We start from the raw sequence: 27509 nt of genomic DNA on the forward strand, positions 1-27509 counted from the left end.
CTTATCTTTTCAGAGGTTTTACCAATATATAAGGAACAAAAAGGGAAAGGCCAACATGTAATGGAGTTTAATGTGTGGCTAAAGGAGTGGTGTAAAAGGGAAAGCTTTGGTTTTATTAGTCATGATGTCTGCAACTGGTCCAATGAAAAACTGTACAAAAGAGATGATTTGAATACATCAAAGAAAGGGACTGAGTTACTTGGCATTAAATTCACAGATTTTCCTGATAAACATTTAAACTGAAGAGCAGGGACAGAGAATGAATTGATACAGAACATTTCTGTCCCCAGCAATCTAAAATTAATACAGTTATCAGTGCATGTAACATAGATGTTTGTGCAGGTAAGATTATCAACCTTGCTGTTAAGCAAAACCAATCATTTAATAGTGAGTGCCATGTGCACTAATCAAACAGGTGGCAAGAAAGTAGGGGCAGTCAGGCACAACGCAGGTTATGTAGACAGTAAACACAGAGTCAATCAAAATGGACTCAAATGTCTATACACCAATGCAGAGTATGAGAAATAAACAGGGTGAATTAGAAATTCAAGTAAATGAGGGCTTATATGATATTGTAGCCATTACAGAATCTTGGTAGGATGAAACCCACAAATGGAACATGCAGCTAGAGGGATATAAATTATTTAAAAGAAATAGACCAAATAAAAGAGGAGGTGGAGTTGCACTATATATAAGAAATAACTACATTTCTACAGAAATAGAGCACAACAATGATGAAAATTATCTTGAATGCATTTGGGTCAATATTAAAAGGGGGGGGGGGAATGACATTGTCATAGGTCTATACTATAGGCCACCCAACCAAACAGAGGAAGTAGATGAACTTTTTGCTAGTCAGCTAACTAATTGTGATGTAGGAAGCACATCACAATAGTAATGGGGGATTTTAGCTACCCTGACATCAACTGGGAGACATACTCTGTACCAAGTGGAAGATCCAACAGGTTCCTGACAAACCTAGCAGACAACTTTGTTTCCCAAAAAGTAGAGAAGGGAACAAGGGGATCAGCCATATTGGACTTAATTCTCACTAACAGAGATGAAATGATAGGAGGTGTTGAAACTACAGGAATCTTGGGGGCGAGACCACGCAATATTGGAATTCAACATTATGCAAGAACAAGCAGTAGAACAAAGTCAAACTAGAGTCTTGGACTTTAAGAGAGCTAATTTCAATAAACTTAGAGAGACCTTGGAAAGGATTCCATGGATGAGAATCCTCAAGGGGAAAACAACTCAAGAAACTTGGGAAATTTTGAAAAGTGCAATTATAAAAGCCCTGTTTAGCACAATACTAATGAAGAAGAAAAATAACAGCTCTCAAAAGAAACCAGCATGGCTGCATAAAGAACTCTCCAACAAATTGAAAGACAAAAAGGACAAGTATAAAAAGTGAAAGAGGGGCACATAACTAAGGCAGAATATTAGCAAATAGCCCGAGCCTGCAAAGATGAAGTGAGGAAAACTAAGGCTCACAATGAACAAAGGCTTGTGACCAGTGGTGGGTTGCTCCTAGTTCGCAAGAACTGGTAGTAAAAATTTGTAGTAGTTCGGAGAACCGGTAATAACATTGGTTGGCCATGCCCCCAAACCGGTCCTCGGCCCGGTTGCAGCTCGCTTACCCCGCCCACCTCATCAGAGGCTTTTTTAAAAAAAAAAATTTTTAAAGCATTTTTTCTACAACCTTTTCGGCCGAAAAAATGCTTTTAAAAGTTAAAAAAAAAAGCCTCTGATGATCGTGCGGTTCAGCTGGGATCATCAGAGGCTTTTAAAAGCATTTTTTCTACAACCTCTTCAGCCGAAGAGGTTGTAGGAAAAAAACGCCTTTAAAAGTCTCTGGCGATCCCCGCTGAGTTGCCTGATTGTCAGAGGCTTTTAAAAGCATTTTTTCCTGCAACCTCTTAAGGTTGTAGAAAAAATGCTTTTAAAAGTAAAAAAAAAAAAGTTGGCCACGCTCACTGTCACATTACCCTCCACCAAGCCATGCCCACAAAATAAGCCACGCCCACAGAACCGGTAGTAAAAAAATTTAGAACCCACCCCTGCTTGCGACAAATATAAAAATATACAAAAAAAGCTTCTTCCAACATGTTAAAAACAAGAAAAAAGTCAAGGAAACAATTGGTCCATTGCTGGGAGAAAGTGGCAAGAAGGTGACAAACAATAGGGAGAAAGCAGAACTACTTAACTCGTTTTTTGCATCTGTCTTTACACAAAGGGAAAAAACAGTCCAACCTATCAAAAACAGCACCACAAAAAACAGATTAGGAACACAAGGTAAAATAGGGAAGAAAATGGTGAGTACCTGTCTACCTTAGACAAGTTCAAATCACCAGGACCAGATGGACTACACCCCAAGGTTCTGAAGGAACTAGCAGGATCTCAGAACCATTGAACTATATCTTTCAAAGATCCTGGAGCACAGGGGAACTGCTAGAGGACTGGAAAAGAGCTGATGTAGTTCCCATCTTCAAAAAAGGGGAAAAAAAACAGATCCAGGAAACTACAGATCTATCAGCCTGACCTCAATACCAGGGAAGATTCTGGAAAAGATAATCAAGCAATGAATCACTGAACACCTAGAAGCAAACAAAGTAATAACCAAAAGCCAACATGGGTTTGTCAAAACAGAGCATGCCAGACTAATCTTATTGCATTCTTTGACAAAGTGACAAGATTAGTGGACCAGAGGAGTGCTGTCGATATAATTTACTTGGACTTCAGTAAGGCATTTGATAAAGTAGATCATAACCTACTACTAGATAAAGTAGAAAAATGTGGGTTAGACAGCATCACCACCAGATGGATTCGTAACTGGCTGACCAACCACACTCAACATGTAGTCCTCAATGGAACTGCATCTACATGGAGGGAAGTATACAATGGGGTACCACAAGGCTCTGTTTTAGGCCCAGTACTCTTCAACATCTTCAGCAATGATTTGGACGAGGGGATAGATGGGAAACTCATCAAAATTGCAGATGACACCAAGCTAGCAGGAATAGCCAACACTCCGAAAATAGGCTTAAGAGACAGAAAGATCTTGACAATCTTGAACATTGGGCGCTATCTAACAAAATGAAATTCAATGATGAAAAAAGTAAGGTTCTACATTTAGGCAAGAAAAACAAAATGCACAGGTACAGTGTATGTGGTACCTTGCTCAATAGTAGTAACTGTGAGAGGGATGTAGGAGTCCTAGTAGACAACTATTTAAATATGAGCCAGTAGTGTGCAGCAGCTGCCAAAAAAGCCAACACAATTCTAGGCTGCATAAAAAGAGGGATATAATCAAGATCATATGAAATGTTAATACCACTTTATAATGCCTTGGTAAGGCCTCACTTGGAATACTGCATCCAGTTTTGGTCGTCACGATGTAAAAAAGTTGTGAAGACTCTAGAAAGAGTGCAGAGAAGAGCAACAAAGATGATTAGGGGACTGGAGGCTAAACTATATGAAGAACAGTTGCAGGAAATGGGTATGTCTAGTTTAATGAAAAGAAGGACTAGGGGAGACATGATAGCAGTGTTCCAATATCTCAGGGGTTGCCACAAAGAAGAGGGAGTCATGCTATTCTCCAAAGCACCTAAGGGCAGGACGAGAAGCAATGGGTGGAAACTAATCAAGGAGAGAAGCAACCTAGGAGAAATTTCCTGACAGTTAGAACAATTAATCAATGGAACAACGTGCCCCCAGAAGTTGTGAATGCTCCAACACTGGAAATTTTAAAGAAGATATTGGATAACCATTTGTCTGAAGTGGTGTAGAGTTTCCTGCTAGGCAGGGGGTTGGACAAGAAGACCTCCAAGGTCCCTTCCAACTCTGTTATTCTGTATTCTGTATCAAGCAAACAGGAATTAACACTTCAGTTCAGTTTTTGGAAGCAACATGGACAAGTCTACATTTGTGAGTAGCATAGAAATGGCTTGTCAATGTCATGTATATTTTTTCAACCATTCAGTCTATCTTACAGTCTTAGTTCCTGGTGATTTCTCACCCATACACTAACTAGGTCGAATGCTGTTCAGCTTTTAGAGGATGAGCCATAGTCAATTAAGTGCTTGTCTTTATTGCCAATAGTTAAGTAGTGCTTCTCAATTGTCTACTAAAAAAAGATTTGTAATTTCTAATTCAAGTAGAATAAGTTATACTTCCCTAAAAAGTAAATTCAGTAACGGAATTTCCCAACATAATTGTCAATTAATGCTACTTTCTAGTAGTACACATTTTCTACATAGGGTGTGGCAGTACTTTTGGCTGATCTCAAAAGCAATGTTAGACCCAGTAAAATGTGGAAGAAACAGTACTAGAGAATTGGCTACACAGGTTAGTTGAAAAAGCACAGTAGAAAGCAATGGCAAGTCATTTCTGCAGTTTTACCAAGAAAGCTCAACATGTGTCTATGAAGTTACCGGGAGTTAAGTTTGACAACGTTCTTAGCTGATGATCATTTGTACACATATTAAAAGCTGAATGCTTACATGAGACTTGCAAGGAATTTCCTCTGTAAAAAATATTGATTTCAATCAGATGCAAAGATTTTGGTATGGGTAACACAAATAAAATTCAAACACATTGTTAAAACCTACAATTCTAAACACATTTTTAGGGAAGACAATGTTAAAAATACAAATATATTGTTCAATGCAAAATGTTTATATGTATTTACAACATTATTAGACAATTTGTATCTATGCTTTTAAGTCAATGTTGGCTCCTAATGACTGCTTGGACAAAAACCTGCAGTTTTCCTGATGGTTTGCTACAGCCTCCTTCCTAGGGCTGAGAGTGACTGGCCAAGGACACCAGCTGGCTTTGTGCCTAAGGTAGGACGAGTACCGTCTCTATTTCTAGTCTTGTGCCTTAACCACTACATTAAAATACAGTGCTTAATTTATGTCCCACAATTTAAATATTTGTCCCTTCCAATTGATTCATTTATTGAAAATTTTTGTACCAGTTTGATATATAGAATACTAAGCATGGAAAAACAATAATTTATTATCCAAAATATTATGATCTACAAAGATCAGGAATTACAAGATTATATTTCTGGGAGTTGTTTCATTGAAGTGTTTTCTTCAAACTCTGCCAACCAAACACAAGAGATGCTATAGTTGTAGATTTGTGCACTATTTCTATTTTCATTGGGAAAGAAACCCAGATTTAAACATGTCAGCTTATGAACTGAAGAATGTATGCGATAGATGTGCCTGATCTAATTAAAACATTAAATTACTTGCTTTTAAGATTAGCACACTGAATTAGTGTGGCACTAGAATGTTATCACCACATACATGGGTCCTAAGACCTTAGTTTAAACACAACTCCTAGGGTATAGTGTTGTACCTGATGTCCTGTGTAAAGGAACCATACCCAATTCTAGAATTTTATTATTTACTGAAGGCTTTCCAAACTCAGGATGTTGTATTTAATACTCCTGTCCTTGTTATTTTCACAAGGAATACCAAAGGTATGAGAGGTGAAAAATAGACTGGCTCAGGGACCAACAGTGACTTAGCTTTGGGATTCTTCTATTTTAATCAATGCTGAAAGCACATTACTGGACTTGCTGTATTCCTAGTTGGACTATGAATCCATCCCTCCTTCTGTATTGGGTAGAAATAGAAAACACATGTCCTTCGATTAACAGGCTGTTTTTCTGAGCATTGCACAATGTGGTCAAGTTCTGACACAAAAGTCTTACATGCACAACAAAAATGAGGAAACAACACATACGCCTCTTGAAGTATACCTGTAAGGAGTCCAGGATCGTTATTTACATGTTCAAAAATGGCACTTTGGAAAACATCCCTAAGTGATTGCGGAATAGAAACTGCAAAATATTACAGCTTGGCGGTGGGGGAGGAGAGTTCTCCTCAACTTCAACTCTAAACATGGTGCAAAACTACGGCCGCCGTTTCCGTGCTTTCCAAACGGCCCGAATGAGCGTATGCGCGTGAAGTGCAGCAGCTTCCTCCTTCCACCGTGTAAAAAAAGCCCCCCTCCCCCTTTCCCCGGATGTCTCGGAATCAGTTCGCGGTTCGTGCAAGGCCGCTCTCTCGGAAGTTGGGCCCCGAGATCCCGGCGGTGGCGGCTCCATCGCCGTTTCTAGCCGCTCCGGCAGGGCAAAACGAGGCGAGAACGAGACCCGAATCCTGCCGCGCGCCAAGCAGGCAGGCCTCGTTTCTCTCAGGGGCCCCGGCGGGAGCGAGTCTTGGGTCGGAGAAGCAATTCTAGGCCGGCCTACCGCGTCTGCCTTCCCGCTTGTCCCGTAGTCGCTGCCGGGCGGCGGCGGGGTCACGACGGCAGTGGTGGGGTCAGAGGGTAAAGGTCGCTCCCCCAGCATCCTCCGTGCGGGGTGCTCAGCCATCTTGGATCCTCGGGACAAGAAAATTCATGCGGTGAGTTCGGCCCTATTATTCTTCCCCCGCTACCATCTCCTCTGCTGCGGCCCAATTACGAATCTGCCCGGGAATCCGCGGCCGGCCGGGGAAGGGCTTCGGTCGGGTCCGGTGCGGTTTGGGCTCCTTGCGGTCTGTCTTGTCCCCCTCGGTTTCCGTTTGCTTTTGTCTCTCTGAGGGAGCGAGAAGGGGGGGGAAGATGTGAGAGGGAAATAGGAGGGGGAGGAACACGTCGCGGCGGTGGCGCGACGCTTAGCACGGGAGTGCAGGAGCCCCGAGGCCCAGCCCGTCTGCGTCCTCCCGCCTTTCCTTCCTCGGCGCCCGGAGCAAGGGGGGGAGGCCCCGCCGCGGGAGGCAGCATAGGGGAGCCGCGCTCTTCGGGGTTGTGAGGGTCCCGCTTTAGGTGCTTCTCCGGCCCCCCAGCTGCGTTTCCCGCCACAAGCCTCCTCTCGAGCGGAGGCAGCGCTCGGCCTACTTGTCTCTCTCCTTGCCCTTTATGCCTCCGGGGTGCGAGCGCCGTTCGGGGTCCGCGTCGGAGCATCGCGTTCCCCCTGATGCCTGAAACTCGGGGTAAGAAACGGGCAGTGCAGAGTCCACTCCTCCTTGTAAGTGTGTGTGGGTGAGAGTGTTGGTTCCTAGGTGGACTATTACTTTCGGGGCCTGCTTTCCCGGTGAAAAAGGCCCATAACTCGTTTCCCTCAGAGTCCAAGGCTTAGACCCTGTTGCCTCAAGAACTTCGTCGGGCAGCTGTAAGAAAATCTCTTTCCGGCCCAGCGATGTTTGCAGGACAAACTTCTGGCTGATCGGTTTCGGTTTTTTATTCGGGACGAGGTGTTGAAGGTCTTGTTTTGGTTTGAAAGCACTCGTTCTGCAATAAGCACTGCAGCTCCTCGGTCATAAGCTGATACTGGAGTACGCTTAAATGGGCAAATTTAATATATTTTCTTCTTCCTTACTGCAAAATGCAAAGCGATCCTTTGTTTGCATTGTTTCTGCATGTAGGGACGTGATCAGACTTGTCACATTTTAGTGATCAGGAGTTAGGATTTGGTGAGACAGATTGTTCAGTGCATCCACTCAGGTTAAAACATGATGTAATCCTTTTCTTATGTGGCAGGTAAGTAAAGGTTGATACCCTGTATATAACAGAAATTTGCTCTCTACATTCTAGTTGCTCTATGGACGACTGAATGTATTACTGTATTTTAATACGAGCCTTATCCACTCTTCACCCACTTTTTAAATAATAAGGTGGCTTTAAAAATTACAATTAGCATGTGTCATGTAGTGTTCTTGGTATCAGTTTTTGCCTCTTAAACTCTTGGAAAGTTTTCAAGAGTGTCCAAATATTCTACAACTAGTTACTTGAATGCTATGCAGATTTTTTAAATTTATTTTTTGCTTTTGGGGGAAGACACTATTGTTGCAAATGAAGAAGTGCATTGCAGTTCACAAAAACTGGTACCATGTATATGTAAACTGTAGAATTCCGAAGTTCCTATAGGAGCATGCTGTATTCTTAACAGCAATTTGTAGTATCCCTGTGTTCATTTTATTGTTTGATTTCCAGGAAGTGTGAGATGTAAGTAATACTAAATATTAATTGCTTTATAGTTTGTAAATACTTGACAAAGCATTTGTAGAGAAATGTATAATCAGTTATCTGTTGTCTAGTTGCTCAAACTTTCCCCTTCCCCCAATAGCTAAACCACAAACAGGGTTTCCCCATAATGTCACACTCTCAATGAAAAACTCTGATTAAAAATCACAACACCAGTTTTTAAAACTTTGGTACTGTGTAGTGGAAAATGGGAATGATAGTTGATAATTTTGGAGTCTATTTTTTAATCTTTGAACATACACCTTGAGAACATCTACTTTTAGGACAGGTACAAAGGTTCTGTGGTTACTATTTTTCAGGTATAAGGTGTAAGGGTTTTCAGTATTTGAACTAAACAGTTAAGCACCCTTCCTGACATCTAATAGTTTAAAAGCAGTTTAGTGTAGCAGTTAATGTACTAGACTAGAAAATGAGAAAAGTGAGTCCAATCCTGCCTTAGGCATGGAACCTGGCTGGGTGACTTTGAGCACTGTTTCTCAAATCAATTCATTTCATATAGTTGGGAGGAAAATAGAAAGGAGGATTGTATATTCTGCCTTGAGTTGAACAAAATAAAGGCAGGATGGAAATCTAATCAATCTTTTTGAATTGTATAGCTTCAGTGGCAGTTCAGCAATATTTAATATTTCTTACATACCTGAAATTAGAATTACTGTTTACGTGGATGAATATATATTTAAATATGAATTTAAAAACATGTAGATCATGTCTTTCTACCTATTTATAAAATGCATCCATTTGTAGTGCTTATAATTTTAAACAACACATGAAAAACTTTCAACATTTCAGAAAATTATTAGTGAACATCAACTATTATTTTGTTTGGTTTAGGCTGTTCTTATATTTTAAAATTTGTCTGAATGCATTCCTATACTTTATACTTTTATTGGATATTTTTATACATAGATTTTTCTTTGAGGCTTTTCTATAGATTGAGTGATTGTATATTTTTTTCCACACCAAGTCTTACCTTGAGGAATCTATAGTCAAAATTCATTATCTTTCTGGCTTATTGTGATACCTGAGTGCAGTGTCAGATACCTGAGGAATAGTTTAGTATTGTACAAAGATTGATTAGTATTTTAAACATTTTGGGTTAATAGTGATGGAACACTCAAATTGTTAAGCTTTTTTGTTAAGAAATATAGGCTCATGCTAAGACATAATGTATAATATAGCTTGCTTTGTTTTTTGTTTTGTGTATTTATTCATTTATGTAATTTATACAATCACCTATCTCACAAACAAAACTCTGGCCAGTGTACAACAAAACAATATCTAAAACCTTTATCATTAAATAATTAAAAAAATTAAAAACTATAAGAAGAGAGTTAAAGCAATAATAATAAAAAATAAAGATGTTAATAATAACCTCACTACTTTATCAGTCCCCTGGTATCCCAGATTTGTTAGCATAATCATCTTTGGAGATCTTCAGAAGCTCAGAAGAGATGGGATCATTGTCTCTCCAGGACGAGAAGATTCCACTTCTGGGTGCCAAAGCAGAGAAGGCCCACTGTTATGTGTAAACTATACTTTTTCTTTGTATGTTGCCCGAATCTAGCCAGTTGTCATTAATTTGACAAACCAAAGTTAAAGAAATCAGAACTTAGTGTGATAAGTGGTCCAACATAAAAAGTGTGTTGCTTAATATAATGTTGCTGAATTAAAAACTACTGCTCATTTGTACCCATTTGTAATATCGCTCTCAGTCTCAATGTCCCTCGAAATGTTAAAGTAATATTGGGACAACAAAAATTTGTTTCTCCTACAATAGGATATGTAGATGTAGTTACTGATAATATAAAATGATTTTATTTCAACCGTTCCAATACATATTTTTAAATCCTCATTTTTAAATGGAACTTGAATATACTAACTGGCTCTCAGATACATTGGTACTCTGTGATTTGTTTTAACCATCGTTTGTGGAACCAGCTATGATGGCTAGGATCACACAGTGTTAAGTAAAATATAAAAATTATATTAAAGCATATTGCAGGTTGTGAATCTAATCAGTAAAATGTTTGTCTTAATAAGAAATGCCTTTCTCTGTGCATTCCTCTCTTATATTGACATTTAACTGTTGAATATTGAATACAGATAGTCCTTGACTTACGACCACAATTGAGCCCAAAATTTATGTTGTTAAGTGAGAATTTGTTAAGTGAGTTTTGCCCCATTTTACGACCTTTCTTGCTACAATTGTTAAGTGAATCATTGCAGTTGATAAATTAGTAACCTGGTTGTTTAGTGAATTTGACTTCCCCATTGACTTTGCTTGTCAGAAGATTGCAAAAAGTGATCACGTCCTGGAACGCTGCAATGGTAATAAGTATGAGTCAGTTGCCAAGCATCTGAATTTTGATCACATGATCATGGAGATGCTGCAAAGGTTGTAACTGAAAAACATTTATAAAGCACTTTTTTTCAGTGCTGTTGTACCTTTGAATGGTCACTAAATGAACTGTTGTAAGTCAAGGATTACCTGTAGTCCTCAACAAAATCAACATGATTTTGGCATATGAGGCTCTCTTTTTTGTTTCATTTTTCTATTTACACATAATGAATAAAGGGTATGGACTTATTTACACTGCAGCTTGTTAAACCAGGATTCTGATATTTTTTGATGAATTCCTCACAATATATTCTAAAATTTCTATTGTATCTTTTTCTTTTTAAAAATGTGCACTGTATATGCATTTGGCACTTGTACTATGTGGTTCATATACAATTTTCTATGTGGCTCAAATTTTGTAGATATAGGCTGGAAACAGTACATGTTCACCAGATTCTCAGGTTTTCTGACTTCCTTAGGATGTTCTACAATACATTTGATGCAATAGAGATAATTTTGTGTATAAAGCAGATAAGGTTATTTGAATATTGGGATTTTAAAAATTGGGGAATATCAAAATTTAACATATAATTAAAGAAGAATATCTTTTGATGTTTTGAATTGCTTCTCTGTTAGTTGCATTTGCCAGAGTACATTAGTTGATCAATCATATTACTTGTATTTTTTCAGTTTTACAAAATTAACAGTACAATCCTATACGTAGTTAAATAGAATTTAGTTTCAAGTAATTCAGTCTGAAGCAGTTTGAAGTATTGGTTACCGGTAACTAATCTTACAATGTTTACAGTGCTTATAGTCAGCTGGTTTATTGCTAAATTTCTGAAGAAATATTGTATTATTAAAATGCATGATTAGGTATTCTGTGCTGTTTCTAGATTTGCAGGTAGTTGAAAAATATGTGATGTGATGTTCTGCACATGATCAGTTGCATGTGTAGTTTCCCTATCTAAAAAACTTCTATTGAAGACTTGTCCACATATTAATAATCTAGTATACAAAGGCTTTGGCAGATCCCAGTAGTAACTACAGTATACGCGAATCATGCTTTTGTAGTTCAAATCTTCCTTTTTACTTAGTAAAATATTCATATTTTAGCTGGTAATATTTCAATGCTAAAAAATCAGAATATTTTTCAGAAAGCTAACCTAAATTTAAGCACAGCTATGTTTTAAAAAAGAGGAAATGTATCTTTAAAGTAAGTTTATTCACTTCTTTAAAATACTATAAATCTGGAGAATTTTATTTACATTTATTTAATTTATTAAAGTTTGTTATACTTTCTACAGGAATGGTGTGAAAAGTAATTATGATGAAGGGATATCCTTTCTGAACTTAAAAAAAAATGTAGGGCCTGAAGGCTATTTGAAGAGAAAGTTAACATTTCAGTAGGTTAAATGATTGCATTATATTGACTGAGAGAGATGAGTTGCCACAGGACACCACCTACCTAGCCTTTTTTCACTTCTTTTGATTTGAAGAAATCAGTAGGACGAAGCTTTTTACATACGGTAAATATTATCATCTGCTGATCAAGTCATAAGTCATAGAAAAGCAGCTCGTAAAGATAGCTGACAACCTTGCTTATATTCAAGAAAGTGTATGAAGCACAAGACAGATTTGGTGCTGAAGATTTTACTGTAAATCACCCAGAGTGTGCTGTTGGGTTGTTAAAATGTTAATAAATTAACAATAACAGTTTGTAAATTACATGAGATCTTGAATTAAGAATGGATTCAACAAAAATAGTTAAATAAATCTGCTAATTTAGTGAAAGATAATTGTTATGAGAAGTAGTTATGAAAGCTTTTGATTTGTTGAGACATTTCTCATGGAAAAAAATAATTGCTTATTTATATTTGTGTCTCATTTGATATTATCAATAGGGATTGTTTTTAGAGCACCTTATTCTAGCCTGATTCTTTGAAGTTGCTACATTTTTTCTTAGGATAATATGACTGATCTTCACAGATTACTGTACAATATTGAGAAATTTAAAACTTAGGAATTTAGATACGTGCTACATTTGTGTTCCCACACACTGAGACACATTTTTGGAATTGAAACTGATGTATTGCAGAATCTTGTTGAATATATCAATGAGCTCTAAGAATGCATGACCAGTAAGTATGAACTTTGACTTCACAGAGCTATATAGAAAATATAGAAGTATGTATAAATTATATAACAGCCTAAAAATCTTCATTTTTCTATATTTCTACATAGTTCTGCACACATCTACAATTTAACATTGACTTGTAATATTAATATGTTTGAGCCAAGTGTATATATATTTCAGGTAGCAATATGTACGTATATCCTTAGCTTTCATATTAAAACTGATTGCACTTAAATGTGTTTATCTTCGGAATCATATGTCCTATTGTTTCTAAAGAAGTATTGGGTAAACTTCAGAGACCTAACTTCAAACTGACAGGAGGGAAGTTCCAAATTAATATTAGAAAGTATTACTTCACAGAAATAGTAGAAGAACCAATTTCCAGTGGAGGTAATGGCCCAGTCATCAGTAACTGAGTTTAAATGTACTTGGGATAAACACACATGTCCATCATCTGACAAAAATTATAAAAAATAAACTCAAAGGCTGACTGGATGAACCACTGGGTCTTTTTCTGCTGTCAGTTTTCTGTGTTTCTATGTTCTGGACTAAAATTGATGTAAACAGTTGTTATAAACAGGAATCTTGAAACTATGGTAGAAAATGTAATGTTTCACCTATTGAAACAAGTACATTTTCCAAGAAAGTAAGCATTGTCTCTTTAAGGATGTCTCAGTAAATATTTGAAATATGAGAATAAGGAGGGAAGTATTCTCATTTTTTATTTGAGGCCAAAGTGCAAAAAATAAAAGAAAAACACTTCTGAAGAGTAAAATACTTAGTGACTTAAAATTACATAACTTTTATATTGCTGCAGATATCTTCAAAGGTTTAGATCAAAAGCAGAAATGCTGTAATAATTCTGTCACTGGACCTATTAAATAACATTCGTAAAAGTTGTTGGAAAAAAGTAATGTCTAAAATTGCCAAATATAAACATCTTTAGATTCTAAAAGTACAGTTTGGAAATCTGCCAAATGTTCAGTGACATGTTGGTAAAGCACATGTATAGCAGAATTTCTTCTTACTTTTCATTTTTTAGTTGCTTATATCTTTTTTATCTAATGGAGGAAGTCAAAGATAAAATTTGGTGGATATATGCCCACCAGGCTTCCATGCATTCCATCAGCCGAGGGCTCAGGGCAGGGGCAGGGGGATGGCGGTTATTATAAAGGAAGGTCTGGATCCAAGGGAGACCACTGTTCCACAGATAGCCGGATGTGAGTCCCTCTTTGTGAAGTGGGGTCGTGGAGTACAGATGGGCTTGTTGGTCACGTACCTGGCTCCTTGCCACGTGGCAACGGTCCTGCCCGAGCTGCTTAACTTTATAGCCGAGGTGGCGGTGGATACCCCCAGACTTGCTATCATGGGGGATTTCAACCTGCCATCTATCAATGAAACGTCTGAGGTGGCTCGAGAGTTCATGGCTTCCATGACGGCCATGGACCTTACTCAGTTAATTCATGACCCCACTCACACAGGTGGACACACTCTGGACTTAGTTTTTGTCTCTGGTCAGTGGTTGAGTGGCCTTGATATAGGGGATATAGCCATCGAACCCTTGTCATGGTCTGACCACTCGCTCCTTCGACTGGACTTTCTAACCGCTGCACCCCGCCGCAGGGAGGCGGGACCGACCAGGTGGTTCCGCCCCAGACGCCTGATGGACCCTGATAGGTTCCAGATGGAGCTTGGGCCATTTCCTGAGACTCTGGCTCATGACTTGGCTGAAGACCTGGTGGCCGCCTGGGATAGTGCGGCCACCGGGGCTTTGGACCGTGTCGTGCCTTTGCGGCCTCTGACCCGGCACCGAACTCACCTAGCTCCTTGGTTCTCCGAGGAGCTGAGGGAGATGAAGCGCCGGAAAAGACACCTGGAGAGTAGTTGGAGGACCAGCCGCTCCGAATCCGACCGAACACTGGTGAGGTCACATATTAAGACCTACCTAGTGGCGATAAAAGCAGCGAAATCTAGCTATTTTGCCGCTCTTATTGCGTCATCAGATAATCACCCAGCCGCCCTGTTTAGGGTGACCCGCTCCCTCCTCCATCTGGAAATGCGGGATGACCCCTTGCAGGGCCGAGCTGAGGATTTTGTGCAGTATCTGTATGACAAAATCGCTGAGATTCGGGAAGGGCTGGCCTCTGACTGGGTATGTCCGGACGGGATGACTGAGGCAGGTCTTGAGAGCGTTATCTGGGAGGAGTTCGATCCTGTGGCTCCTGAGGACATGGATGAAGCTGTCTATCTAGACCCACTCCAGTCCGGCTTCCGGCCTGGGCACAGCACGGAAACGGCATTGGTCGCGTTGGTGGATGATCTCTGGAGGGCTCGGGATAAGGGTTGCTCCTCTATCCTGGTCCTGTTAGACCTCTCAGCGGCTTTTGATACCATCGACCATGGTATCATGTTGCACCGGTTGGAGGGGCTGGGGGTGGGGGGCACCGTTTTGCAGTGGTTCTCCTACCTCTCTGACTGGTCGCAATCTGTGTTGACAGGGGGGCAGCGGTCGACCCCGAGGCACCTTGCTTGTGGGGTGCCACAAGGGTCGGTCCTCTCGCCCCTTCTGTTCAACATTTATGTAAAGCCGCTGGGTGAGATCATCCATGGCTTCGGGGTGGAGTTCCATCAGTACGCTGATGACAGCCAGCTGTACATCTCCACCCCAGGCCACCCCAACGATGCCCTTGAAGTGATGTCCCAGTGCCTGGAGGCCATGCGGGCCTGGATGGGGAGAAACAGGCTCCGACTCAACCCCTCCAAGACCGAGTGGCTGTGGCTTCCAGCATCCCGATATAGCCAGCTGATGCCATCACTGGCTATTGGGGCGAATCACTCGCCCCCACATAGAGGGCTCGTAACTTGGGCGTCCTCCTGGATGCACGGCTGTCTTTAGAAGATCATTTGACGGCCATGGCCAGGGGGGCTTTTTATCAGGTTCGCCTGATACACCAGTTGCGCCCCTTTCTAGATCGGGACTCCCTACGCACAGTCACTCAGGCACTCGTCACGTCCCGCCTGGACTACTGCAATGCTCTCTACATGGGGCTCCCTCTGGGGTGCACCCGGAGGCTCCAGATGGTCCAGAACGCGGCCGCGCGGGGGATTATGGGGGCGATGGGGCGCTCCCATGTGACACCTCTCCTGCGCGAGCTGGACTGGCTCCCGGTGGTCTTCCGGGTATGCTTCAAGGTGTTGCTGACCACCTTTAAAGCGCTCCATGGCTTAGGGCCGGGGTATTTACGAGACCGCCTTCTGCCACCAATAGCCTCCCACCGGCCAGTACGCTTGCACAGAGTGGGCCTCCTCAGGGTGCCGTCCGCCAGACAATGTCGGCTGGCGACCCCCAGGGGGAGAGCCTTCTCTGTGGCGGCGCCCACCCTCTGGAACAACCTCCCCCCAGAGATACGTACAATAACAGACCTCCGGATTTTTCGTTGGGCCCTGAAAACTTATTTATTTCAACTAGCTGGGCTGGCTTGAGTTAAATTTTAAACTGATTTTAAATTGGGTTGTTTTAAATTATGGCCAAAAATATTTAATCATTTTAAACTGCTTTTAAATTTTATATGTTCTGTTTTTTACTCTGGCTGTTCACCGCCCTGAGTCCTATTGGAGAAGGGCGGTATAGAAATGGAAATAAACAAACAAACAAACAAACAAACAAACAAACAAATAAATTTATATGATCAAAAGATAAAAAATCACATAGTTCAAAATTGGAAGTTTATTAAACTTACTAAACCTGATTAAAGCAGAAATTTTTATTTATCTAGTTTTTAATAAGTAAATTTTGTACTCTGGAATGAAGTGGGATATTAAAAATGTCAGCTAATTTTACATATAATTATTGAGGCAGTTGCTGAATTAAATGATAATCAATTTAATAATATTATAAATTGTAAATGAATGTCTGAATTTCCTCCTTTTACTTTTGACTGCCTCATTAGCTCTAATAAAATTTTTCTTTATGTTAGGTTCCCAATAACATCAGATATAATTTCCTTGTCTTTCTCATTTCTATGTGGGACAGAACCCCCTCATCTATCAGTTCTGGAATTGAGCAGATTTCTTAATTTGGTTCTATTTGATAACCTCCATTCTTCTTCAGTGGAATTCCATTCTTCTTCAGTAGAATTTAAATAGATAGGGAAATTGTATTTTAGCGTGCAGACAGTTATTAAGAATCTCTAATTTTGCTGTTTTATTTTAATGTACAGAAAGAATGGAAAAAAGAGGCTAGAAAATAACAAAAGCATGTTACCTACAAGGAGTTCATTCAATCTAGTATTTTAACACATCATTAAACTGTGACTACACAAAATAATATTGGTTGGTCTTGTATTACATTGATGGACAACTAACTCATAAAAATAAAATGAACACACACCAGAAATTCAGGACGTAAACCTGGGGTTGCAAATTGTTTTTCCAACATTGAAGAGTAATCATTTTTTTACTCTGCTTTCAAAGCAATAATTATTTATATGATAAAGTTTTTAGTATATAATTTAAATATACTTTCATATATTTAAACCCTATCAATCACTTTAAGACCATATTAACAAACTAATCAAATTTCAAACCAGAATGGGGTAATAATAAGACAAGTCCATATTATGAAAAAATGCTTCCTCAACCATTTCAGCATAATGAAATCAATAACAAGCCCTTTTAAAACATTTTCTGATATGGTCAAAAGTGGTTGAATTAGACTCGTCTCTAGATCATATAGATCATTCTTAATAATTTAAAGGTATTTAGCCATAGATTTGTTAATATGTATATTCTAACTCTTTATTATGAATTACTTGCAAATAATGCATGTACCGGTAGTTTTCAACTTATTATTGGTCACTTAACAACCATTCAAAGTTACAACATATTCGGAAGTTAAGACTGGTGTCCCACGCCCGTAGTCACATGATCACATTTCAAGTTCTTGGCAACTGACTCATTTATGACTGATTGCAGTGTTCCAGGTAATGTGAATGAATTTTGTGATGATTTTTGCTTTTGTAATGATTTTTAATAATGCTCATTCTCTTAATGACCATGGTGACTCTTAACAAGCATTATAAAACAGTCATAAAATCAAGTGGTCATGTGGTCTATTGACTTATGACCAAAATTCAAGTTTCAGTTGTAGCCATGAGATGAATATTATCTATAGATATAATCACAGTACTCTTTTTTTTAATTTTTATTGAAAATTATTTTAAAAATATAAAAGAAAAATATAGCAATATGGATAGAATTGCAGAGAGTAACATAATACATATAGAGTTTTGAACATCCGCTTTCACTTGTTCTGGATTGGACCTGGCTATATGTCCACCAATCTAACTCATAGCCGAGTCCCACCAGCATACTTCGAGGTTTTACTCTGCCTAAAGGGTCTAACAACGTTTGGTAAGTTAAAGGTTTATTTCTGTTATAAAGAGTCGGGCATATCATCGCTTCTAGAGGGGAAAGCCAGATCGGAGTCATCAAATAATATTTATTTCTTATTCGATCCCAGGTAGTCATCAAAACCTTTCGGATGAAATGGTCCATAAAATATTTATGTTTTTTGAGCTTTTCCTGATTTAGATAATAATGCCACCCCTGTTGCAGGTTATGACCTTCCAGTATAAGGATTCTCCTCCTTCTCAAAGCAATCCAGTCTTTGATCCAATTTAAGACAGCCACTTGGTGATAAAACTCCCATTTTGGTAAGCCAAATCCTCCCCTGGAAGGGGATTCTTGAAGCATTTTCAATTTGATCCTTGGTTTTTTGTTCTGCCAAACAAATCTACGTATACTTTGGTCTAAGGATTGAAAAAAATTTGCATCTAATAAGACTGGAGCTGTCTGAAAGAGAAAGACCCATTTGGGCAGAATATATGCCTTAACTACTGCAATTCTACCCAGTAATGATAACTGTAGTCCTTTCCAACCTTCAAGCCTTTCTTTAATTTGGCTAAGGAGTTTCAGGTAATTGTCCTCTTTAATAGTTGAACATTTGGATGAGAGCCAAATACCTAATATTTCACCTTTTTAACTGTCTGAATCCCTAGTTCTTCCTCTAACTGCGCTTTTTGATCCTTCGTCACATTTTTAATTAAGATCTTGGTTTTATCTTTATTTAATTTGAATCCCGCTACTTTCCCGTAAGCCTCCAACTCCTGGAGTAAAATTGGTCCTGATTCCAAAGGTTCTTCCAATACAAATATAAAATTGTCTGCAAAGGCTTGAAGCTTAAACTGTTCCCCTCTGATCCTTAGTCCTTTAATTCCTTGGTTCCTTCTAACCTCGTTCAATAATGACTCAAGAGTTAAAATAAATAAAAGTAGAGATAGTGGGCATCCCTGTCTAGTATCTTTACCTATATCAATCTTTTCAGACTCCTCCCCATTAATAAGTATTTTCGCTGTCTGTTTCGCGTATATAGTCTGGATCGCTATGATAAATTTTCCCCCGAATTCCATTTCACTCAACTGTGCAAACAGAAAACTCCGGCTCACTCTATCAAAGGCTTTTTGTGCATCCACGGAGACCAGGGCCACAAAAAAAACTTTTTTTTTTTCACAGTACTCTTCAGAATCATTCCAATAGTAATTGAATTTTAATTTTGCTTCTGCATTAAGATTGAATTGTGAAATCAAGGTATGATAAATTTAGTAATAAAGATGTGGTTTGAAATTTTATGCAATCCAAATTCCTCTTGTAATAAATCATATGTTTAGCAAACAATGTAATAAGCTCATAATACAGATTTATATGACTAATTGTCCTGGACTTTATTCTCCCAGTGCTATTTTCAGGCTGAGGCTGTCCCAAGGGATAGGTTTATCTTGTGAGCAAAAGTCAAAATTACACTTCTGTACCAATATCTGCTAAATGTAGCGCTTTATGCACAGTTGGAATAAAAAACTGTAGAGTTGTGGCTAAATGTAGATCCAAGACCCTGCCATGATGTCAAAAGGAACACATAGTAACTTTGTAATTATTCCTGTGGGGTTTTTTCAACCTGATCAGTTATCTTGAGCAAAATACACTGTATTATAAAGTGAAAGGTTAGAAAACTTAGAAACACCATATTATTATGATAACCATAATTTAGATTTAAATAAACTAGATGCGTATCCTAGATCTTATGTATAGGTAGTCCTTGACTTATGGCTACAATAGAGCCCAACATTTCTGCTGCTAAGCGAGACATTAGTTAAATGAATTTTGCCCCATTTTATGGCCTTTCTTGCTATAGTTAAGTGAATCACTGAACTTAGTAACACGGTTGTTAAAGGAATCTGACTGAAGAGTACTTCTATGAAATATTTATTCCTAAATATTTAAAAGATTTTAGCCAATAATTGAAATGACTGTGGTTACAGATTTCCATTGAAAGAGGATTCTGGTTCTTTAGATATTCTGAATGGACAGCCATTATAGTGGCACTGTTAATTTTAAAAATACAAAAAAGATCTCTTGTATTGTCTTCTTTATTGTTTTGAAGTCATAGTGAAAACAGACAATACAGAGATACCTGATTCTTCAAATATTTTCTTCTGTTCTCAATATTTTGGAGATCTAGTTTAATGGTATTTTTTATGTTTGTCTCTTCCCCAAATTCACTGACCATCTCTTCAGGTGAACTTAAGATTCTCCAGTGTGCTGAGCAGAGAATCCAAGGAAAGAAAGGAATGGGTTAACTCTGCTCTTCTGCTACAATCAATCTTTTGGTCACGCCTCCTTTGCCTGTGCATGCCCAGTTTTGACTCAGTCTTTGCTGAGAGGGAACATTCGGAAGAGTGCTCTTAGAACAAAAACAGAGTTATTCCTTGGATTCTGGAAACTTACAGTAAGTCCCGGCTCCGTGTAAGCCTTCGCAGACAGCGAATGGCTAGGCTGGCTTCCCTGGTCTGTTGGGCATAGCCACCCTCCTCACAACTGGCTGCCGGGCGCATCCAGCAAAGCCACCTCACCTGTCCAATAGCTGGCTCGCTGGTCTTCTCGACATAGCCACCTTCATCACAATTGGCTTCCCCGGCCCATCTAGCACAGCCATCTTCGTCCTGGCTGGCCCCCCCGGTCCATCCGGCATAGTCGCCATTGTTCTGGCTCCAGAATAGAGCCAAGGTCCCTACCCAGGCCCCACAGGCATTGGAGAGGGCTGGAGTTACTGTCCGGCTGAAGCCTGGTGCATACTCCGAAGTGGCTAGGTGAGAAAAGCCGCAGCAGCAAGGTTCTGCTTAATTACAAGGCTGCCATTGTCGGGGTGGGGGAGAAAGCTAACATAGTGGACCCTGTGAACCCGGGAATGCCAGGGGTGAGTGAGAAACACCAGGGATTGCCTGCTCAGACCCAGAGCCATCCGAGAAGCTCCACAGGGCCAAAGTCGGCCACTAAAGGAGCAGTGGCCAAATTAAAGGCAAAAGCCCTTTCCTCCCAAAGAGCTTCAAAAGCGGAGGAAAAGGACGCCCAGAGGCACCAGAAGGCCATTGATGTAAGAATTGCCATGGCTGAGAGGGAAGCGGAGCAAAGGAGGGGGGAAAGTCCCCCTGGAGTGGAAATGGTTGAATTTTCCCGTGCTTTACCAGCCCAACAGTTAAGCCAGCCAATCAATGTAAAGCAAGAGATTCCACTGTGCTCTCAGTTTGGGTCGCCAGATGGCGCCAGAGAGCAATTCCTTCAGCCATCCTTTTCATCAGAAGGCAATGAGATTTTTACTGATCCATCTTCAAAGAGGATGAAAGCTGCATCAGAGGCCACCTTTACACCACGGCAGTGGGACTTCGGTCACAGGAGAGTAAAGGGCCTGAAATTGTTGACCAGATGAAAATTATGATTTCAAAGGTCATAGCACAGGACATCACTGCAGGCCTACAGCATGGGACATCAGGCTGCTTCTGTTGCACCTGAACCTTCCCTACATCAAGACCAATATATGGCTTCTCAACATCAAATAGATTTAGCAATTTTCCAAAGGTCTCATTCACTCCCTTTCATGCAGAGCCGGTTATCGCTCTCAGGAGATGAGGACCAAAAAGAGATGGAACTCTCTTAGGATGAGGGGATGGCTCCAGACCCCCCCAGCCTTCGCAGGGCTCTTTTGCCCAGCGCTCTTTAAATCCTTATTATTTAAGGCCAAAGCCACAGTGCACCTGGGAGCTGACCCACCTACAACGGAGTCAGCATTAAACCTAGAGGACCCGAGTGAGTTGCTCTTTTCAGAGCCAACCGCAGAGAGCGAGGAAATCCCATCACCTAAACTATTCCGGGACATGATCCTAAAACAATGGGCCCAACTGGGGGCATATCCTCCCCCAAGAGGAAATGACAAGAGATTTTATAATGTGGCCCTGGACTTCTCCGAGACACTCAACCACCAGCTATAGAAGACCCTGTGGCGGCCTTAACATCCTCCACCATCCTGTTTAACGACACAGAGGATGCTCTGAAGACAGGATAAGAAGGCGGAACTAACCCTCCGCAAGGTACATCAGGCGGCTGCCTGGGCAGTCAAAGCAGCTACAGCCGCCTCATATTTCAACAGGGCTTCGTTGCTCTGGCTCCGCCAGATGCAAGCGAAGGCTCCCCCTGGTGACCTCCGCTTCCACCAGGACATTAACAAACTGATAGAGGCTATGGAATTCTCGGCAGATGCCACCTTGAATGCCGCCAAATTTGCTTCCAGGACCATTGCTTCTTCGATGACGGCCTGTCGCTTACTATGGCTTTGCCATTGGCAGGTGGACATGAAGTATAAGTGGAAGCTAGCCTCTGCTCCCTTCAAGGATAGCAAGCTGTTTGGAGAGGCCCTAGAGCCCATTCTAGTGGAGACTAAGGACAGGAGAAAGGTCCTGCCTTCTTTATACAGATGAGCTGACCACCGCACCTCATCTTATTTCTGTAGACCTTCCTTTCGGCCCACAGACATGGGAGTTTGACACTCCTCAGCCCCAGAGAGCGTTGTGATGACCTAGGGCGTGACACAAAGGCAACACAGCCAGAGAACCGATATGAGTCCCTTTATTATCACCAATTGTGCCCCCAATGTCCCTTTCAACTCTCCGGCCTGGTGAGAGCACTTCCACCAGTCTTTGCCTGGCAATACTTCAGTCCCAAATGTAAACAGAAAACTTCTAACAAAAAATCCAAAGGCAAGACAAGGTAATTAATCTGGCAGGACAAACAAAATAGGGAATTCCACAAGTAAAGTAGCACAGCAATAAATCAAACCAGTTGGGAGGATGTCAGCATTCCAAGAAACACCAGATAAACTCAGTGTTTGTTCCTGACAAACGCCCCTCCCATTTGCCTCTACTTTTAAACTCCATTAGCACCTGTGCCTTGTAAAGAGGATCGGGTCCCTTTCCTCCCTCGTAAGCCACGCAACCCACATTGCTCTCTTCTCCGTTCCTTCCTGCGCTGCCTAGGATGAGGAGGGGGTGGGCCTTGGTTTTCATCTGAATCCCCTCTCCCTTGTTCTATCTCTCCCCTGCTCTGCTCAGCCTGATTTTGCTCTTCCCCAGTTTTTTCCACAGCCAGTGGATCCACTCTCAATCTCTGTCAGTTGTTCCTCTTCCCCTTCCGATTCAGACTCCGATGGGGGTATGGCAAGCGGCAAAACCGACAACCGGATAGATCCGGGTTCAGAGACAGAAATAGCCAACACTTCTAAAGCAAGCCACCATTTCGTGGCATAGGCAGTCATCCCTTTCACCGTGCCAAGTGACGGCAGATCCAACCCTCCCATTGGCGGGTGCTTAAACCTATTTGACAATCAATGGGAAGCAACCACGACAGATACCTGAGTCCTGAATACAGTGAGACTATGTCAAATTTCTCTCCACACCCCCGAGTTGCCCCATATCAAGGGACAAGACAAAAAGAAGCCTCATGGAGGCAGCAGTCTTAACAGTTGCTGGACATTCAAGCCATTCAATTGGTGCCAAAGGACCAACAAGAAAAGCGGTTCTACTCCATCCTTTTTGTAGTTCCAAAGATCTTGGGGGGTGGGGGGGTGGAGAGCGATTCTGGACCTGAAAAGATTGAACAGATATCTAATTTACCAGAGATTCAAGATGCAGTCCCTCTATTCAATCCTGGAGATGATTCGAGAGGGCGACTTCCTAACATCCATAGATCTGATGGAGGCATATCTCCAGGTACCAATCCTGCCATCCCACTGGTGGTTCCTGCAGTTTCACTATGCGGGCCAACATCAGTACAAGGCCCTACCATCTGGGCTATCCTCAGTGCCCAGGACTTTCACTAAGTTGCTGGCGGCTCTGGTGGCACTCTGAGGGTAATTCCAGTGTGTGTCCAACGTTACCTGAATAATATACTGATACAGTCCTCCTCTCACATCCGGGTGACAAAGGACTTGCGAGTCACAATCTGGGTTCTCCAAGATCATGGATTCTCCATCAATTTCGACAAGAGCCATCTGGCTCCTTCAAACCAACTGCTACACCTAGGGGCAGTCATAGATACCAGGTTGTGCAAGGTCTCCCTATCCCAGGAGCGTCAGGTCAGTATAAAGAAATTGGCGAGTCGGATCCAGGCGGACCAAACAGTGTCCCTGGCCTTCCTCTCACAACTCCTGGGCAAAATGGTATCCTGCATAGCAGTCATCCCTTGGGCACGCCTGCATGCCCTACCAAAGGTCTGGCAGGAGCAACTGAAATACCAGGGTTCAGGTCCCATCACATGTACTTCAATCCTTCCAGTGGTGGATGTCCCCGGCCATAATCAAGGGTTGTGTTTTCAAGGAATCCAGCTGCAAGACCATTACCACAGATGCCAGTCTCTTTGGCTGGGGGGCGCATTTCCAGTCACAGATGGTGCAAGGCAATGGGCAGACCTGAAGAAAAACATCAACTGGCTGGAGCTCAAAGCAGCCCATTTGGCCTTCAGTCGGTTCCAGGACATGATCTCTGGACACCATGTGCTCATTCTGACAGACAATGTGGCCACCAAGGTCCATATCAACCATCAAGGAGACACCCACTCCAGATCTCTCATGCAAATGGCTGAACAACTGGGTCTCTGGGCAGAGAGACATCTTCTCTCCATCAGAGCGATACACATCTTGGGGACATCAAATGTACAGGTGGACTGGCTCAGCAGAACCTTGGTCGACCACTCAGAGTAGTACCTACCACCCAGAGCTATTCAGGGATCTGTCAGAAAGGTTCGTCTCTCCGATCCTGGACCTGTTCGCCTCCCCGTCAAATGCTGAGTTGCCCAGATTTTACACCAGGTTTACAATGCCGGGGGTGGAGGGGGTCAATGCATTCCGCAGTCCGTGGCCCCGAGGCTACTATATGCCTTTCCTCCTCTCCCTCTCATTCCAGGAGCAATCAGGAGGGTGCTAGCGGAGAGGGCAGAGGTCCTACTCCTGGCTCCCCACTGGCCAGATGTCTGTGGCATGCAGATCTGATCAGTCTGTCAGTATCCAGATTCTGGAGGATTCCCCAGGACAGAATCTCCCTCAGTCAGGAGGCTTAGGTGATCCAGATCCACAGTGGCTCCAACTGACAGTTTAGCATTTGAGTGGAGAATCCTGAGGCAAAGTAATTTCTCCAACAAAGTCAAACAGGTGATCCAGGCCCCCAGGAGGCCTTTGACTAACAGAATCTATGACTCAACTTAGATGACCTTTTGTGACTGGTGCTCCAAGTCTCACATTGATCCCACCTCTGTTTCAGTGGCCCAGATTCTGGAATTCCTTCAGGAGGGGCTAGACAAGGGCCTGTCCCCTAATACCATATGCAGGCAAGCAGCAGCTCTGGCCTTGGTGTTGTCCTGCGGGGATTTGGAGTCCCTCGCTCAACACCCAACTGTACGCAGTTTCATTAGAGGTGTGGCTAACTTAAAGCCCCCTATAATACACAGGTACCCCATGTGGGACCTGCCTAAAGTATTGCAACCTCTCACCGCTGCCCCTTTCGAGCCGATACGATCAGCCAGCTTACACTTACTCACTTTCAAGATAACCTTCCTCGTGGCCATGACCTATGGCCACGAGAAAGGTTACTTATAAGGTAGAACCTTTACATATTTCACCCAAACAGGGTGTTCCAACACTTGGGGCTTTTAAGAAGAGCCTGGCAGCCATTTGTCTAAAATAGTATAGAGTCTTTTGTTTGCCTTTTTTCTCACTTATTTTTGAACCCACATTTTACCAAGCTAAGGTTGAGCAAAAGTTGATCAAAAACAAAGCCCAAACTAAGACTGCACATGTAACCTAAGGCAAGCCCATGGTTGCCATTGTGGACATGAACCCGCTACTGAAACAAGTCCTAGAGACTAGGAGATGAAAATTGAAGTCATCTAATATGAATAATCTTCAAGGGCAGCTCCATGTGGAACAAATTACAATAGTCCACCTGTGAGTTGATAAGGGCATGGGTGACCATGCCAGATTTGGCACATAAAATATAATTGTACAAAGGCTCTTCTGGCTGCAGTCTCCACAAGTTATTCCAACAGTAGCTCTGAGTCCAGAAGAACTCCCAGGGCTGTGACTCCTACATCTACACATTAAGGAAGACTGAAGCTTTAACACTGAAGTTTACAGAAAACCCATACACATAGATCAATATTTACATTTTGATTCTTACCACCCATTGGAGCACAAAATGGGAGTTATCAGAACCCTACACCACCGAGCTGAAGGCCTGTCTACCAGCAAAAATGGGAAAGAAGAAGAACTAAAACACACCAAGGAAGCCTCAGAACATGTGGCTATCCCAAGTGGGCCTTCATCAAATCCCAAAAAAGACCCAGCAGGAGCTCCTCCATAACAGACGAAGAAGAGAAGAATAAATGAAGCAATGTTGTCATTCCATACGTTGCAGGAATATCTGAAGGATCTTAAGACAACACAACATACACGCACACTTTAAACCCAAGAATACACTAAGGCAGAAGCTTGTCCACTCCAAGGATAAAACACCCAGATACAAACTGAGCAACATGGTATATACAGTACAATGCAGTGAGCCATGTACAGATCTGTACATTGGGAAAACAAAGCAATCACTTCATAAACACATGGCACAACATAGAACAAACCCATCAGGACAAGATTCAGCAGTCCATCTGCATTTAAAAGACAAAGGCCACTCTTTTGAAGACAGCCAAGCCCACATTTTGGATAGAGAGGACCATTGGTTTGAAAGAGGGGTCAAAAAAGCCATCTATGTCAAAATTGAACAGCCCCCTCTCAACAGAGTGGGATGGAAAAAACATAATCTATCTCCAGTTTACAACACAGTCATTTCAGCAGGTCCAAAAAGACTCCACCCCCATTTGCACTACTCAAGTGACCCTGATGGCACTGATAAACCTCCAAGTAGTCTCAGCAACTCTCTAAAAATGCAAATGACTAGCTGTTTGCAAGGAGTATAAATCCTTCCATTCCCCATCATCCAGAGCTGAAGAAGCTTTTGGATGAATAGTGAAACGTCTTCAAAGAAAAACAAAGTCCAATTGCCTCTTGAAAAAGCACCTTTGGGACAACTATGACCTGGATGACTGAGTATTTCCATAGACATTCCTATATCTAGTGTGGAAGTATTTCCAGCTCAGTCCATTTTGCTAGGTTTTAGCCAGAATATATTTTCCATCACCCAGGATCTCATAGCCCCCAAACAACAGATTAAGGCCTCTGTTGCATCACTGTTTGGCTTAAGTTGAAAATATATAATTGAGTATTTTTCACCTCATGCTAATGGACCTCTCCAGGCAGCTTCATGTATTTGTACAGCAGAAAAAGTGCCAGTCCTTGTAACATCCAATATTAAAGTTCCTGTGAATCCAGCTTCTCTTTTCCCAAATGAAAATGAACCCTCAGGTAAGAAGAATATGACTCTTAAGATAATGCCCACCCCTCCAACCTTCACAGCTAGTCCAGAAGGTTACCATTGTTGATGTTGTATCAAGCTGAAAACTTTGTAGTTATTGTGGAAGTAATTTGTCTCCTTTCTGCTG

The 27509-nt window shown here is 41.4% G+C and overlaps 1 protein-coding gene across 7 annotated transcripts in view; it reads left to right on the plus strand.

Annotated features, from left to right (window-relative positions):
- Nucleotides 1–6307: 6307 nt before the first annotated feature.
- Nucleotides 6308–27509, plus strand: part of CNOT2 (CCR4-NOT transcription complex subunit 2) — a 78948-nt gene continuing 57746 nt past the window's right edge. For 3 of the 7 annotated variants that reach the window (XM_070946942.1, XM_070946946.1, XM_070946947.1), the window contains exon 1: nt 6357–6428. The gene's annotated coding sequence lies outside the window, so the exon portion shown is untranslated. Of the gene's footprint in view, nt 6429–6782; nt 6999–27509 lie in introns of those variants that run through there. The other 4 variants (XM_070946948.1, XM_070946949.1, XM_070946944.1 and 1 more) reach the window with 3 other exon arrangements.

Source organism: Pituophis catenifer, unplaced genomic scaffold (genome assembly GCF_029215685.1).
Source record: "Pituophis catenifer annectens isolate HBS135680 unplaced genomic scaffold, rPitCat1.0.hap2 SCAF_7, whole genome shotgun sequence".
In the NCBI taxonomy this organism is placed as follows: Eukaryota; Metazoa; Chordata; class Lepidosauria; order Squamata; family Colubridae; genus Pituophis; species Pituophis catenifer.